We start from the raw sequence: 18138 nt of genomic DNA, 5'->3' as shown, positions 1-18138 counted from the left end.
CTTTTAAACAGAACACACCAAGCCACCCTTTAATTAATCTTCAAGCCACCCTTTAATTAATCTTCAGGTCATTTTCTGAGACTGCGGAGGGATGGTATTGCTGAAGGAACTGTGTGATGAGGAGGTCATCGACTTATGGCATGCCCTAAAGCTGGGGCAGGGGCTCTTGAGGCTGAATCCCCTTCTAACAGCAAAGAATGGGTCATCTGCCTAGAGTTGCATCGGTCTGCTCAGAGAGGCACCACAGCTCCAGTCACGACATGCCCGGCCGACTCTCTCCAACTGCAGTGTGGCCCTTTAAGGTCACTGGGTGGCGGGGACTACTTGCTGCCATTGCTCTCCCTCTCAGTTTGGGACTGGGGACATGCTCTTCCTGCTCCCAGCCTTGATTCTGCCATTTCCTTACTCTTCATCTCCTGCCTACCACCCGTGTCCTGACTCTTCAGTGGGTTAATCTGCTGGGCACGTGAGTGTACAGATTACTTAATGGTGTGCCCCTAGTTACTTTGCAATAGGAAACAGCGTCAGATGGTGAGTGCCAATGTGTTTTCGTAAGACGTGAAAGAAAAAAAAGTCCATTTTCACAAGTGTTTTGAGGCAGTTTAGGTCTAGCTACCGCTGTAAGGAAATCTCTGGACCCTCCCACAACACTTGCTAGTGTTCTGCTCCAGCCCTACCTAAGCTAGAAATTTAGAATCAAAGATTAACAGTTCACCTAACAACCTGAAGACACAGCAAGGTTATGTGTCTGAAAAGCGGTGTAAAGCGGAGACGAACCCACTCATGGTCTTTGTTGAGAAACAGACACACATAAATGGTAGATGATGGGAAGATTGTAGCCCCCACATTGCTCAGTCAATGAGGATAGTGGGGAGGGGACTGTGTTTACAGCTATGTTAAAAGCTGTTTTCTGTACTCCCGAGGTGCCCCTGCCATTTCGACCTCCATTGGTGGCTCGAGGATTTACAAGGCCATGACATAAACTATACCACATTTGCTACTCTGGGCCTTTAGTGCTCATTATTTGGCAGGGAGGGGGAGGGGGATGGGGGTGTCTTTGTTCCTCACACTCTGAATGCCTTCCCACACTGGACTGCCTCTACCTTACATTTCTGTTTATTATTCCATCTTTGCACATGAGAATAGTGAACTAGGAAGAACTGCAGGAGAGAAACATCTTAGCAGCAGGGGACTGTTTGACAGAAATACCTCGAGAATGGAGTAATTCAAAGCCTTAACTAAGTTTCCAAACAGACCCCAAGAGATTGTTTGTTAGGCAGAATCTCATGATGCCACACTGAGAACGTGGCACAGCACGGATGTTGCAGGATTTAGTGCTCCTGGCTGCAGCCCTTCATGGTAGCCTTGAGGGTCCAGTACAGGCTCTGTCACTGAGCAATGTATTGGAGAGGTCAGTCCAAGTGTGATCCTCGAGTGTGGGGACAGTTGGGCACAGAGGGAGCCTACCCATGGCTGCCCAGTCACTGCCACAATCACCCACGGGGTTGTTTTCTGCTTGCCCACGTTCAGTGACTGGTGCCCAGCAATCAATTCTGTTTATTTGAAAGCTGTGGTTTCTCCAGTGAATATCAAAGCTGGTGCTACAGGGGGGAATGGAAAGACAGTGACACCATGCAGAAAGGCAGCAGTTCTTCCAAGATTCAACCCAAATCTCGAGAGTACAGAAAGAAAGCCAAGAGCGGGCAGCCACTGGTCACCATGATGTGAATTGTCTGCCACACGGCATGCCGATGCAAAGAGCAAGGGGATTAAGATGTGGATGCTTTCTAGACAGTGCAGGGGTTGCTCAAGAAAAGGGGAGCATGGGTGAAGTCTTCGGCAGGCACCCGTGGGAGCCCAGAGACTTACGGATAATCAAACCCTTTTGATGTGCACATGGGAGATTTGAGAGCATCTGGGTGTCTGCCATGTAGGCAGCCCTGTGGAGCCCCAAAGGACTTTGTCACTGGAGCTACTCTCCCAGTGGACCAGCTAGCATGGGCAAGTGCAGACCCTGGCACCCCACCCAGTGTTCCCTATGCAGCAGAGAGGTCTATAAAAGAGTCTGGGGATGAGCTTCAGCACACGTCAAGCTTAAGACCCAAAGGTTACCCTTGGTTGAAGGAGAACATGAGAGCCCCAAGCCAGTGCTCTTTCAGGCAATGAGGCCAGCCTGTTAAGAAGGTGCTACCTTTAAACATGGTCTTAAACATTTAGAGGAAAGGCCAAGACATTTTTGATTGGTTTCTTAAGTATTTTGTCAGAGTGCTCTTTATGAATCCTAAGGACTAGGGATTTGTGTTTGATGATAAGAATCTGTTCTTGTGACCCTGGAAGTGACTTAATGAGTGGCTGGTGACAGAGGGCCCCTGTCATTTGGGTTGCGGGAGGGTTGGTCATTTGGTGCAGGAGTGAATGTGAGAGTGACTGTTGAGCTTGCATTGTCCTAGGCTAGAGATGAACATGGCAGAACAGAAACCCACTGCTGAGCAGCTTGCTCAGATAGCCACAGAGGATGGGGAAGATGAGCACTCTGTCAGCTAAAAGCCTCCAGCCCAGAAGAGCATCCAGGAGATACAGAAACTGGGCAAGGAGGCCCTACCGGGCTGAGTGGCTGTCTCTGCAGACCCGATGTCCCCACGGTCATTGTGACCCACTGACCTTGGTGTGCAGCACCTCCCCAGGTCCTTTGGAACTGGACCTAACAGGTTATCGGAAGAGTTTCGAGAAACAGTCGTTAGTGTTGAAGGAAGGTGTGGAGTACTGGATAAACATCTCTTTCTGAGTGAACAGAGAGATTGTGTCAGGCACAAAGTGCATCCGGTACACACACAGGAAAGGGGTCAAACCTGAAAAGACTGACTATATGGTTGGGAGCTATGGGCTCAGGGCTGAGGGGTTTGAATTCCTGATACCCATGGAGGAGGCCCTCAAAGGCATGCTTGCTTGGGGTAGATACAACAACAAGTCCCTCTTCACAAATGATGACAACGCTGATCACCTGCCCTGGGAATGGACGCTCACCATCAAAAAGGAATGGAAGCACTGAGCTCCAGCTGGGAGGCAGGCATGGTGAGGGACAGACAGAAGGACAGACATGCCCCACCCTAACTTCCTACTCACCCCAAACCAAAGTGCTCTCTGGACCCTCCTGCACCATTCCTCCCCGGTTCACTTGGGCAGGCAGCTCTTCTGTCTGCCCCTCCTCCACCTCCTGTTTGCAGTCCCCTGTGGGCTCTAGTGTCACATGGTTGCTTCAGCTAGTGCAGTAGGGGAAGGGCTCCAGCCCTTCCCTCCAATCTGCTGTGTCCCTCCAGGTTCTGTCTTTCCTTCCTCAGGTCCTGCCTTCTAGAATGGAACGGTCTGAGTTGCCCAGCCCGCCTTGTCTCTGCTCCAGCTGAGCTAGGTTGCTCAGCACAGGGTAGGGCTGGGCTGTCTGTCCTCTAGCCCCACTCTCTCCCTGGCCCATCATTCATCTCTGTCAGTCACTGTCTAACTATGATGCCTTAACATGTGGAACATGTACTGGAGGTTCGTAACTTCCCTGTCTACATGACTGTCCTTGCCTTGTCTGCTATTCCCATCCTGGGGAGGCTTGGAGGGTGCTGCTGTTGCTTCCTGAGGGCCTGGCCATGGTTGGTTGGTTGGTTGGTTGGGGGTGGCTCCAGTAGCTAGGGGAGGGACAGTTGCCAAAAATTCAGTCTCTCCAGCCCTACCTAGGAGGCAGGATAGGGTGCCACATTCTTCTGCCTTCTCTGTCCTTGTGGACAGCTCTCAGAGCCCCTGTCCCCACAGAGAGCCTTTGAGGGACAAAATCTTACTTGTCTCACCTGGGCCCCATGGTCTGACCTTGTGCCTGGCCTGTCAGCATTTATTGCCTCCATTTGGGCCAGATGGCCTGATGCCTCTGCCTTGGTTCTTGTTGTCACCATCCCTGGGCAGGCCCTCCTTGGACCCAGCCAGGATAAACACGGGACCAAGTTCACACAGTTGGGAGCTATCTCCTGTGCCTCCCCTCTTTATCCCCAGTCCCCAGGTGTCTCCCAGGTCCAGGCCTCAACAGGCAGAGAAGCCTGTCTGTGCTTTTCTTCTGAAGGGGGAAAAAAAGAGCCTGTTTTTATGTGTGTTTTTTATTTTTTAATTTTATGTGTGTTTGTGCATGTGTGTATATGTGTATGTGTGCTCATGTGTATAGAGGCCAAAGGTCAATGTCAAATGTCATTGCTCAGGTGCTATTTTTCCCTTCCTTTCTTCCTTTCTTCCTTCCTCTCTTTTTCTTTTTTGAGACAGTGTCTCTCATTGTCCTGGAGCCTGGCTAACTAGCAAGCCCCAGAGAACTGTCTGTCTCTGCTTCCTCAGCCCTGAGATTACAGGCACATGCTAGCACAGCTGGCTTTTTATGTGGATTCTGGCGATTGAAGTCAGGTCCTCATGCTTGCCAGGTAAGTATTTTACCAACCGAGCCATCTTCCCAACCCCAAGACTTGATTTGAATGTTTGTAAGTTATTTGTCCATGTTTATCTGTGACTTCTCTGTGACACACAGGCACACACAAGACCATGGAAAGATGAAGGGGAAGTCAGATGGCTAAGGAAGGGGAGTTGAAGAGAGAAAGCCACTGAAGGACTGCCTTACTTCTGGTGGTCCCCAACGCCTGATGCACCCTTCCTTCTGCTGCAAAGGCAGAGCCTATCTATACACAAAGCTTCTGTGTTCAAATGGTAGCAGCCCAGACTGTGACACTGGAAAGACGGAACAATCGGGGCAGGCTCTGCTGTTACAGGTAAGCAGGAGACCACAGCCAGCTATGCTGAACAAGTGGAGGAGGTTGGCATTCACGGATGCTCAGGTCAGCGCTGGCCAAGGAGATGGGTATAGAAAGAGCTCAGAAATCGGCAAAGGGTTCACTTGTCTGCACGCTGAGCTGCCATGTGGTCCATCCAGGGATGAGTCTGAGGGAGATGTTTCATAGGATGGACAGGCATTTAGGTTTAGACATCATTATATCAGCTGTGGCTGATGAGGAGGCTGTAAGTAGTCCTGAGTCATGATGTGGGAAGGCTCCCTAAACTCTGGAACTAAATATTTTAACCTGATGATTCTTCAATGAGAGACAACTATCTCGTGCACTACAGGGTATTTAGAACCACCCCAGGAGCTACATTCTGTGTGGTAGTAGTTGCTTCCATGTACAAAACAAAAGTCACAGCCCAGTTGGGGGTCACTGCTATGAAGCCCTGTTATAAAACTGAAAAATAAGCTCCAAGGGACCAGGACAAGCCCCAGCTGCCTTGTAGAGCAAACCTCAGTGCTCCTGGAAGAAAGACAGCTAAACCCATACCGTACACAGGTCAGTACATCTGTCCAGTGTGCAAACTGGTGATGCTGCGTGCCCTGTGTGTGCTGATGCCTGCTCACAGTCAACCTTGATCCCCAGCCCCCATGACTGTTTCTTGTAGGCAGCCTCCGCCTTCATGCAAAGAATGATCTGTCTTAGGGCATGCTTTCTTCCCGGGGTTGCCCAAGCTGGTGACTGGTTGCCATGGGGAATGCAGGACTGCACTTCCTGGATGCATGGTGGGAAATCTGATGATCCTGACTCGAGAGCCCACGGTGGGTGAGCTGGCACTTTCTCTCCAACCCCCCTTGGTTTTCTGAGACAGGGTTTCTCTGTGTAGCCTTGGCTGTCCTAGACTCACTTTGTAGGTCAGGCTGGCCTTGGACTCACAGAGATTGCCTGCCTCTGCCTCCCTGAGTGCTGGGATTACAGGTGTGCACCACCAAACCTGGACAAGCTGGCACTTTCTTTGAGAGTACATTGTCACAGCCCAGCTTTTCCCTTCACCTGTTCGTTTCTGCTTTTTCCTTCCTTCAGGCACTGCCTCCAAGGCCCTCTGTGGTCAGTGTCCTTCACAACCGTGTCCACCTGAGCTCAGATTCTAGAAGAATCCAATGCTTAATGTAGTAAGAACATAACTACTGTGAAGATACAGGACCCTGCAATTCACAACTGGTTTTTTTTGGAAGGGGGAAAGGGACAAAATCCAGCCAGTAGGATAGAAATGGCATACAGGAAGCCACTGGACAAGATGGTTTCAAAACAGTGACTATAAATATGCTCAAGGGGTTAAAGGAACCAAGATGTATTAGGTAAAAATCTCAGGAAGAAACTGAAAGAAAAAATGAATTTCATGGAGAAAATCTCCTGAAAGACACACTCTAGGTGGGTAAGGCTTACACTGTCGAATGTCTGCTTTCATCACTTTAAACACTCCAGTCCACTTTCTCCTGATTTTTTTTTTAAATTTTATTTTTCTTTTTAGTTACATTTTGTTAACTCTGTGTCCCAGCTGTATCCTGCTCCCTCATTCCCTCCCCAACCCCACACTCCTTCCCTGGTCTCCTCCCTGCCCCTTTCCAAGTCTACTGATAGGGGAGGACCTCCTCCCCTTTCATTTGACCCTGTTTTCTCAGGTATCTTCAGGGCTGGCTGCAAAGTCCTCCTCTGTGGCCTAACAGGACTGCTCCTCCCCTGGGGGGGGGGGTCAAACAGCCTGCCCTTGAGATCCTGTTAGAAATAGTCCGTGTTCCCCTTACTTTGGAAAACTACTTGGTTACTGAGCTACCACGGGCCACATCTGAGCAGAAGTTCTAGGTTATATCCATAGATGGTCCTTGGCTGAGTGTCAGTCTCAGAAAAGACCCTGTGCCCGGATATATTTGGTCCTTGTAGAGCTCCTATCCTTTCCATATCATACTAACTTCCCTTCTTTCATGATTCCCTGCACTCTGCTGAGGGTTTGGTTATGAGTCTTAGTGTCTGCTTTGAAACACTGCTAGGTAGAGTCTTTCAGAAGCCTCTTGATTTTCTTTGTTTACAAAGTCAGTCAAATTTTATCACACTTCTGTGTATAATGTGCTTGCTTTTGCTTATTTTTCAATTGCTTGCACACACACCCTCCTGTGTATACAGTGTATACACATGTGCCATGGGAGTATAGAGTCCCCAGAAGCCAGAAGGGGACATCTCAGCCCTAGAACTGGAATTACAGGTGGTTGTAAGCTACCTGACATGGGTGTTAGGAACTGAACTCTGGTCCTCTGAAAGAGCAGCATATGTTTTAAACCACCGAGTCATCTCTCCATCCTTTCATTTTCTCTGCTGTTTCTTTTTTTTTTTTTCTTCATATCATTTGTCTTCAGAAATTTGTCTAACTTATGCCTTGATGTGCATGAATAGGCTTATGCTGTTTGGAGTTTGTTGGCTCCCTTGGATATGGAAATTCTCATTTCCCATCTAATATTCAGTGTTTGAAGCTGTCATTACTTCAGATATTATTTATGCCCAAATGTTTTTGTTTTCTTTTTCTTTGTTAACTCAAGTTGTACACATTATCCTGCTGGATACTGTCCTATAGGACACAGAGACAATTTGGTGACTTAACTCACTCATGCCGTAGAATTCTGGTGAGGCGGCTGAGCAGATAAACTCAGTGGGAATGGGCACATTGATATTAGACAGATTAGACTTTGGGGCAGGTAGTATTGCCAGAGACAAGATGGAAATTTCACAGTGGTAAGGGTTCAGTTTACCAACAGGAAACTCTCAGTCACAGAGAAGGACCAGCTGCCCAGATGTCTGGAGTGTGGCCAGCAATGGACTGTGAGCTCTGTTCTTCAGAGCTTAGTTAGAGACAGCTTCCATACTCAAAGCCACACCTTCCCCAAGGTAGTCTTCAAGAGCGAGGCAGGCTATAAGAGCTACACGCTTCAGCCTCAGGTGGGAGATCCTTACTCCTGAGCTCCACAGAATGTTCTAGCATAACCTGAAAAACCCAGATGCTGATGTTCAAATTGTGTGAAGCAGGGAATGAGGACACGTTCTCAAACCTTATGGATCATCATCCTTACATCCCCAGAACCCCTATCTGCCAGACAATTCTCTCCTACTCTGAGACAGACTTGAAAATAGATTTTCTGAACTGCCTGGATCAAAATGGAGAATGTTACACTTCCTAGTTGTCTATTGAATTGGGAGGACCCCCAAAAGGCCTCATCAGGCCCTTTTCCTTCATGGTTGCTGGTGTAAGGCACTACACCTTGTTCACTGCCATAGAGGGGCTATTAGATATGCCCAGCACCACTGGACATACAGGCTTTTATGGCTAGCTGTCAAGACCCAGCAGCTAGTCCTAACAGACCTCCTGGGTCCCAGCAACATAACGTATAACAGTACCCGGTTCCTTATCATTCTGGTTAGTGAGTCGGAAATACCCCCTAGGGCTAACTCCTACCCATTCCAGATATTTTTCCCTTATGTTCAAGCCAGCAGTGTGTTTCCTGTTTGTTAGGACATTGTCCTGGAAACCTTTGAAGCAAACAGAGGTGAAGCAATCCATGAGTAGCTTCAGGATATGGAGCCCCTCTTTTCTAAGGGAAAACATGGGTCTCTTTGGGGCATCTGGCTGCAAATAGACCTTGGTCTCTGCAACAGAAACGTTCCTGTGAATGGTCACAAAGAGAATCACACATGTGCTGCTTTGGTGGCTCTGCTTCACAGCAACGCTGTGGCATTAAACCTGTTTAAAAATCCATCACAGGCTGAGTCTGTAGGCGGTGGATTGTTTTGAGTTTGAATCAGCAGTGCAAACAATTTCATGTTTCAAATGAAATTTCTACAAAAACACTCATCCAAGAACATAACAGAAAACACCACAGATTTGACAAATAGGATACGGCTGCTGTGTTTGAAAACACTGGTGTAGATGAAAATGTATTATTCACACCAACTCTTTCCTCTGCTTTGAAACTGAAAATTGTTTTTGTGGCCAGCTTTGGAATCCGTGCCTCCACAACCGTGGTATGTCCATCTAGATTGAGTGATATGTGGAAGTCCCATTCCACACTTCGCCATCCTTTTCCTTGGGGGAATGGTTGTCTCTTCACCTCCTAAAAAGGAGGTAAAAGCAGCGGTATATAGTTCTTTGTATTCCATAGGAGATCTTCTGGTAGCAACTGTCCTGGGGCTGAGATTTACATAAATTTGGACTTGTATTGACTTTTTCATTGCTGGAGCATAATGATGTGATAGAGGAAAGGTTCATTTGGATTCATTGCTGTGGAGGTTTCTCTCTGTGGTCACTTGGCTCCATTGATTCGGACCTGAGATGAGGCAGAACGTCATGGTGGTTGGAGCATGTGGTGAAAGCCATTTACCTCATGGTGGATAGAAAACCAAAAGCTGGAGGAAGAGGGGGCCAGGGAAGACAGAACCCAAAGGAAACACTCGCAGTGAGCTACTTCGTCTGGCCAGGTACCACCTCCCAAGGTTTCCATCCCCTTTCTAAATAAAGGTACAGCTGCAGATGAATGTCAGAATTAACACAGTGCCCAGGGAGGGTGTTTTATAACCAACTGTACCGAGACAGGTGGATGCCTTAAGACCTGTTGTTCAAGGTAGCTCAAAGATTTTTAGTCAAAGCAATGGCCACGACAACATCAGACATTGTGGGTCAAGGGACACTGATTCCAGGGTAAGGGGTCAAACAGTAATGCCCATCTAAGACAAGAAATTCTAAGACATAAGAGTTTAAGGATTCAGGCTTCAAGTATCAGGAGCGTGGGGGTCTAGGATTTATAGCTACAATTATGAGCTTTCATAGCAAGCGTGAGCCTCAGACTACAACATTTCAGACAATATGGGCACTCAGTGAGTATTAACTTTTTCTTCCAGTCAATAATTTTTGTTTTTCTCTTCTCTGCCCTAGACTCAGACCCATTTCAAGACACAAACATTGATGCTACTGTCTGTTCCCTGAAGGCATTAGGAAACTGTGCTAAGGACTCAGCTCTCACTTCAACACCGTGGTCCCTTCAGAGGCTGTCATCAGCTGCCCCTGTAAGCTTTCTGGATCATGGTTGGCTTGCAATCCATAACAGACCGACGCTTCTGGATATCCCAAGGCTTCTCATCCTGCAAGGGTCACTCTTAGACGTAAGTGCTGGTCTGGTTTCATCCCTGCTGTGCTGAATGTGTCAGCAGCCAGGAAGGGCTCCAGCGAAGTACAGCACCTGTGAGGGCGGACACTGGTGTGAAGCTCTCACACATACAGTCTTATTCTCACACTCATATCATGAGAGTCATAGTAAGACAGAGTAAAGAAGTTCTGCTGTGCTGGAAATGGTGCAAATACAAGGTATTATTCATAAACGGTTCGTTCGAGTGGTTGCTGGGGGTGATAGGTCTAAAGTCCGTGAAGTAGAGGAGCAGGGTGGAAGCTGGAGTGAGCTGATGGGCTCAGGCTCTCCGTGAACTCGGTCTTGTCTGCCACCTGATGTCTCCTGAGCTCCAGGCAGAGGAAGGGTGCAGGCGCCTTTTAGGTGCAGCCTTCTAGGTCAACTCCGAGTTTCTATTCTGGTTCCTTCATCTTCCCCAGCCAAAGGTCTGAGGTTTCTACCGCTTAAGCTGCATCCTCCACCCCCCAACCACCCTCATTTACAAGCTTAACTAGGCAATGAATCTTTGGACTTAATTAATTAGTATTTTTTTCCCTGCCAAATCAATTTTCTATGCAGTCATTGTAGTTCCCTGGAGTCTTTGGATTATGATATTCAAAATTTAAAACTTGATAGTTTTTATTTTCATCTATTAGGTTTTACTTGAGTAGGCACCTCTGAGAAATGGCTAATGTGACAATTAGAGGAGGCTCATGTACATTCGTGCCTCCTTATCATGGAGGGATACACTCCAAGACCCCTTCAGCGGAGGATCAGAACTCAATCCTATAATTAAATGCTGTTTCCATCTTTGCTGGGTGTGGTGGTTTGAAAGAAATGGACCCCATAGGCTCATAGGGACGGGCACTGTTAGGAGGTGTGGTCTTGTTGGAGAAAGTGGACCACTGGGGGCAAGCTCTGAGGTCTCAGAAGCTCAAGTCTGGCTAGCATGTGGATCTTCTGCTGCCTATGGATCAAGATGTGGAACTCAGCTTTTCTCCAGCACCATATCTAACTGCGTGCCGCCATACTTCCCACCATGATGACAATGCACTAAACCTCTGAACTGTAAGCCAGTACCAGTTAAATGGTCTCCTTTGTAAGAGTTGCTGTGGTCATGACGTCTCTTCACAGATATAGAAACCCAAACTAAGACAGAAACTGGTACCAGGAACTGGCTATTGCTGTAATAGGCCTGGGTATGCTTCTGTATGGAGGACTATGGATTTTGAGATTTTGGATTAAAAAAAGTAGTTGAACACTTCAGGTGGGTCTTAAAAGTGGTGCTGAGAGGGATTTGATCTGTGGGAATTAAGAGGTGTCAGAGGAGAATATTAATAATCTGCCTAAACATCATTCTCGTGATACTTTGTTGAAGAATGTGGCTGTGGTTTGCCCTTATCAAAAAGTCTGCTTGAGGCTAAAGTAAAAAATTTAATTGTGTTGTCAGAGGAAATCTCAAAACTTTGTTGTATAGTTATTAGTGGTCACCCTTTTGCAGATTTATAATGAAAGGGAGCGGCTGAGCAAGAAAAGCACAAACCGCACAATTTGAGGAGAAAAGAGGCACCAGGAAGTACAGCCTTGTCCTGTGTTGAAGGAATACACGGAAGAAAAGCCGAAGAGTAAATTGGAATAAAGGGAGTGGTGACCTCAGGGCAAGACCCCACCCCCTCTAAACTTTCAATTCCTGAGAAGGAAGTAAAGCACAGTTTAGGCCAGGTGTCTTGGTACCCGCCTTTAATCCCAGCATTTAGGAGACAGAAGCATGTCAATCTCTGGGTTCAAGGCTAGCCAGGGCAGCCAAGCTTAAGCAGTGAAGGAAACCCTCAAAACAAGAAAGCTGGTGATGGTGTAATTGGACAAGGGGGTCATGTTCCAGCCCCAGCAAGCAGGACTTGGCAACTTTAGACGTGTGTTTCTGGCTTTAGAGTTGAGGATAGGAGAAAGGGGTTATAAAATCTCCCTCTGCAACTAAGGAAAGCCACCAAGGCCAGGGGGATGTAAGGGGTTATCTCTGCATGGAGGTGTAAAGAGGCCATTTTGTGAAACTGTGAAGGTGAAGCCTGGGTGGCTTTGGAGACTCCATGTTTGAGATATCAGAGCCCTGGGAGAGCTGCCTATGAGAGCTGCTAATGGAGTGGAACCAGCCCAAGAGAGTGAAGTGTGGTGCAGTCAACAAAGCTGAAGAGAGTTGGAGATCTGAGGAGTACTTTGACATCAGACATGGAGATGAAGAGTTTGGAGTTTGCCCAGCTGTTTTTGGGTCCTGACTTGGTCCTGACTCTGCTCCCTTCCTTATGTTTTGAAATGGTAATGTACTTCCTGTGCCATGATATGTTGACAGTAGGTGATCTGCGTTTTGATTTGATATTATAGGGGACTATAGTCAAGAGATTGCTTGAATCTCAGAAGAGACTTTGAACTTTGACTTTTAAACATTTTTGAGGCTGAGGTAGATTATGGGGATTTTTAAAGTTGTACTAGAGCCAGGGAGTAGAATGTGACGGTTTGAAAGATAATGGTCCCCACAGGCCCATAGGAAGTGGCAGGTGTGGCCTTGTTGGAGGAGGTAGGTCTTTGAGGCCTCCAAAGCTCATGTCTGGCCAGTGTGTGGCAGTCTCCTCCTGCTTCCTGCAGATCAAGATGGAGAACTGTCAGCTTCTTCTCCAGCACCATGTCTGCCAGCATGCCACCATGCTTCTCACCACCATGACAATGAATTGAACCTCTGAACCTGGAAGCCAGCCCCGATTAAGTGTTTGCCTTTATAAGACTTGCCATGTCTCTTCCCAACAATAGAAACCCTAACCAATGCATTGGGTGTTTATCATGCATAATTTTTGTCATAATAATGATATAATAATGTTTATCATAATTTTCCAGTTGAAATATGATACAAAATCAGCATGAATTTCTTTCTTTTCCTCAAAACTTCAAGGATAGAGTGTTTGTTCTGACTATATGTCCTTGTAGCTTCATTATATATTTTTTCTCTCCTTAAGTCAAGAACTTTTGTTTCATTTGCAAAGAACATTTTATAGAGTTTTTTTTTCTGGCAGGTCTATCATCTTGACTGGATTTAGAATCATCTAGAAGACTTGCCGTGACTGTGAGGATGTTTCCAATGAAGATAAACTGAGAGTATGATACTAACCCTGTGGCAGGGTCATCCCCAAGGCTGAGCACCTCCACACACAGAAGGGGGAAGGAAAAAGCTGGTTGAGCACCTGCGTTCTTTCTTTTCTCTGTTTCTCTGTCAATCACGTAGTCCATAGCTCAATTCCACTGCTTGCTCCCGCCCCCATGTTATCTGCCAAGCTAAGCAGCCACGCACTGAACTTTCTAAAACTGTGACAAAACATACATTCCTCCCTTGTTAGATTGTTTTTGTCAGAGGTTTGGTCATGAGATCATGAAAAGTAGTCATCAAAAGGTCGGTTGGCAAGAACCAGAGCCACTTGAATATAAAGCCTGCAGTGTTGTAACAGGTGATCTGAAAATGGAGCGGCCATTCAGTAACTAACAGGTGGATGTGTCCAATGAAGTGAATGTTCACATCCCAGGCAGGACAGAGAAGGATGGCTTAGATTGCATCACATTCCTCAGAATAGTGTTTTCTGCAATGGAAGATAATTATTTAGCTCTGAAAATTCTGTTTAATATTTTTGGATTATGGTTGACTATGGGTACCTAAAACCATAGAAAGCAATACTGTGGATGAGGGATTACTGAAATACAAAAGAGGACATAAGAGTGTTATATATAAGTGTATAAATAATTACACGACTTCACAAACATTTAATTAACATTATCTTCCTGCCTCCACAGGCTGGAATCTGCATCCAGCTTCCAAATTCAGTGACTATCACGCATTAAACCATGACATGGGCTGAGCAAGCTAAAGTTTCTCTATTCTTCTGAGGGTGAGCTGAGATACTTCTATTGTTTGAAAACATCAAGTAACAAGCATTTTCAGCATCATGAGTTCCCAGTTAGTATCTCCTATTCAAGTCCAGTCTCCTGTCATGATGGGGAGAGAAAGACTTAATATATATATATATATATATTATATATATATAATATATATATAATATAAATATATATATAAAATATATATATATATATATTTTTTTTTCATCACTGTGATCATCTCACCTGACATGGACCACTCAAGGAAGGCTTTATTTCTGTCCACCATGGCAGGGAAGTCACAGCAGTGAGTCACTGGCAGAGGATACTCACTTCATGGTGGACCAGAAAACAGTATTTACGAACTAGAGGGAAAGCTCTATCTTTCAGTGACCGATTTGCAGAGGTCTGCTTCTGCCAGCCAGGCTCCATGCCCTCTCAAAATAGCACCATCTTCCAGGGAAGAAGGATTCAAAACACTTGAGCTCTTGGCAGGGACATTTCAGATTCACCACAACATTCCACCTCCTGCCTCCAGAGGATGTCATCTCAAGGCAAAATGCATTCAGTTCAACTTCAAGAATTGCCAGAGTCTTAACAGTTCCAACACTCCCCAAAGTCTCTTCTGAGGCTCAAAGCAAATGCTCAGCTATGAGCCCTTCTTATAAAAGGAAGGGGTGACACACACCCAGGATACACTAGCACAGGCTAAACAGCTGGGGAACGAGGGGAAGACACTGACCAAAGCAGGCCTGAAAGCCAGCCGGGAGAACATTAAATCCCATAGCTCTGAGTGTAGCATCTAGGCATGTGGTACGGTGGTGTGAGCTCCCACAGGCTTGGGAAGCCCTGTCACCATGGCCCTATTGCCTTAGTGCTTTTGAAGTTTCTCTTGTGCCATTTCTGCTCAGTGGCTTTTGTCAGCAGATGTCTCATGTTTGCAGCACCTCTAACTTCCCAGATCTCCATCATAACTTAGTTTTAACCCTAACGCCTCCATGCACACCTACCAAGGGGCCTTCTGTACTGAATATGTCCACACCACAGGTTGTCCGGCTTCACAAGCTTTTCTCTGAAACCTTGGTGTGAGCGTTTATAACCCTGAAGCTCTTGCAAACTGAACACTGTAAAACCAACACCAAATAGATGATGACAAGTTCTGTGACCAGCTCAGCAAGTACTCCAGTGCCCTTAGCCCGGGACTTCAGCAGCCTCTGGGTGCCTGGGCCCTTGGACTCAGAAAAGTGCTTTGTTAGGTAACCTGAATCAAGCATGTCTCCATGTAGCTCTTTTTAGAGGAAACTTTTCAAAACATTTTTTTTCCTTTGGTACTGCTGAGCCTACAGTGGTGGAGTCTCTCCCTCAAGTCATACTTTCTTCTTTCTGGGGACAAAGTCTACTCTTTTTTTTTTTTTTTTTTTTTTTGGCATTGATCTAATTATTGAGCATGCATGCCTGCTTTGTCTACAGTTTTACAAGCTGCCCTTTCTGACCAAACTGCACATTGTTCAAATCCATCCACTCAGATTTTTGCTCATGATTCCAATTGTAAACCTGGCTAAAAACAGCCATATCACAACCTGGATGCTATGCTGGCTTGAATATTTTTTTCTGTCAAATCAATTAGTCCATTATTTTAAAATGTAGGTGCATTCCAAATGTTAGGCCCTGGATAAAAAAGGTTGACAAGGATTTTGTCATTGTTTTCTGTGAATGACATCTATTCCTATACCAAATGGAGTCCTTGTTTACATCTACGACCTCAGGAGCCCTGGTTTGTTTTTTCTTTTCATATTTAAAAAGAAATATTTATTTCTTTATAGTTTATGCTTCTGGGCATTTTGCTGGAGTATCTGTGCACTGTGTGCATGCAGTACCTGCGGAGGTTGGAAGAGGGCTTTAGAGTCCATGGGACTGGAGTTATAGATGGTTGTGAGATGCCATGTGGGTTCAGGTCCCCTGTGAGAGCAGCCAAGGCTCTTAACTGCTGAGCCATCACTCCAATCTTGAGAATAAATTTTTTGCTATACCATAATTGAGTTCAGGGAAGAGGGATTGTGTGGTAAAGACTCTTCCCACCATGGTGAACTAGAAAACAGAGAGACTTGGTTAGAACCAGGGTCAGGTTAATCTTTAAAATCTGTCTCATTTCTAAGGACACCATAGCACCCTAAAGTGGCACCACTAACTAGAACACACCTTTTCAAATTATGAGCCTGTGTGGGGCATTTCAGATTCTAAACAAACACAGCTTTGTCCTCTCCTGGGCAGCCAGAGACATCCTAACTTTCAGGAACCACATCTCGGTTTTCCCTGCAAGCTGTTTGGATAGAGTTCCTCTGACCACTAGGTATTGCTGATAGTATTCTAGGGCGCCTCTAGCACACACCTAAACCTTCAATTCCTCCTGCAGAGCAACAACTTATGGGCTTCTAACTGCCCCCAGCAGCTGCTTAGAAAGCCCCGTGCTGTGTGTGGGTGTCCTTTCTACCTGAGGTGAAACATGGCTCCTCTAGCATAGCCTTGGTGTGCATGCACACCTTAAATACCAATAGTGGCTTAATATGCATTTGGTGGAGATCCTTGGCTGGACCTGACACAGTCCTTGAGCTCAGGATCACACAGTCCAGATTAGAGGCTATTGATTTTTTCTTTCCACTCACGTCCCTTCCAGAGTAAACTTCTGGTACCTAGAGAAACTTAACCTATCAAGAATCTTCAACTCCATATGTTTTCTGCTTACTTCTTCGCTTTCTGCTCCTGATTCTCCTTGCAAACTTGGCTGAAATGGTATGCTGGCTTGAATTTCTTTTTCCTGCCAAATCAAGTAGTTTATTACACTAAGTTCCACTCACTCAAAGATTCAGGCAATGGGAAAAATATTGACAAGATTTTTTTTATGTTTTGTTTCTTTGTTTTTGTTTTCTTAGGAATGACTTTTAACCTAACAACAAATGGTGGAGGAGGCATTTTGGTGTTTGTGGCTGTGGAAGTGTGTTGCCAAGGTTCCTCACATCATGGTGTACCTTCTTTAATCTCAGCTACATCACAACCCATGACTTTTAAAGTCAGCTCTCATGCCTGTTCCTTCTTGAGGTTGATTGTAACTACTGCCCCATGTTTTGTAGCTGGGAGATCGTTGGAGACGCACAGGGTTGAAATCCTCATGTATGTACGGCACTGAAATTTCATTTATTAATGAAGTGCCCAGAAAGTACCACAACATTTAACATAAGACGTGAGGCACCATCCGTCAGAGGGTTAGAAATTTTTTCTCATCTTGGGGTTCTTTCTTACCCACTCTCCCGAGGGAAGACTTTGAGTTCTGAGAGCTGATGGTGATGAGGCTCCTATGGGGGAGACCCTTAGCATCTGATTCTGAGTCGTTTGTGGCAGAAGAAGTCCACGGACCTTTCACTATGGAAAGGAATGCCTACATTTGGGAGTAGAAACTAGTTCCATTAAGTGCAGACTTGTGGCAATCTAAGGCTGTTACACCCAGTTCGAAAGCCCCCAAAAGATCTACAGGAATCGACTCCATTGCAAAACACATGAGGGTCTTTTTATTGTAAATTACAAGCTGCAGCTTGGGCCCACAACACCCACCACCTAAGCGGTGAGCTGAGCGCACTGTGCCCAGGTTAGTTGGGTGATATATAGATTCTGGTCCCTCCCAGCATGCCCAAGGCAGGGGCAATTCCTGCCTGGCAAGCATCTATTGGTCAAAATGTTACATTTTGAATTGATTGGCTATAGGAAGGTCCCCAGACCATAATGACCTGGTGTCCCTCCCTAGGGGGACGGGCCAGTTTCCTAGCAACTGTTATCTCTAGTGGGTGGGGAAAGAATGCAGTAAGTCGGGTCCTTCCCCTTAGGGCATTACTGGACTTCTCCACACACCTACTTCAGGTCTTAATAATAGCTGCTAATTTATCTTTTGGAATCTCAAGGCCATTTTCACCCATACATGAATACTAATAGTGTCACTTTCCTAATTGTGTGAACCAGAGGGAAACAGTGAAGAGGTTGGTCAGAGTTAGGACTACAAAACAAAGCATTCACACCTGTCCACCACAGTGTTCTGGTCTGTGCCTTGCACTTGTCTTTAGCGTGCAGCAGAAGGAGGGTGCTAGCCACAGTTATTTTCAGGACCAGTGAGACACTCTGTGGAAAGATACCATTGGTCAACTACTCTCTCATTGGCCAGAGAAGCTAAGAACATTTAACAT

At 46.1% G+C, this 18138-nt stretch overlaps 1 pseudogene; it reads left to right on the top strand.

Annotated features, from left to right (window-relative positions):
• The first annotated feature begins 2463 nt into the window (after positions 1-2463).
• LOC129680997 (rho GDP-dissociation inhibitor 1-like) lies at positions 2464-3049 on the top strand (annotated as a pseudogene).
• Positions 3050-18138: the final 15089 nt, after the last annotated feature.

Source organism: Psammomys obesus, unplaced genomic scaffold (assembly GCF_907164565.1).
Source record: "Psammomys obesus unplaced genomic scaffold, mPsaObe1.curated_primary_1811, whole genome shotgun sequence".
NCBI lineage: Eukaryota > Metazoa > Chordata > Mammalia > Rodentia > Muridae > Psammomys > Psammomys obesus.
This window is presented reverse-complemented; position numbering and strand designations above follow the sequence as displayed.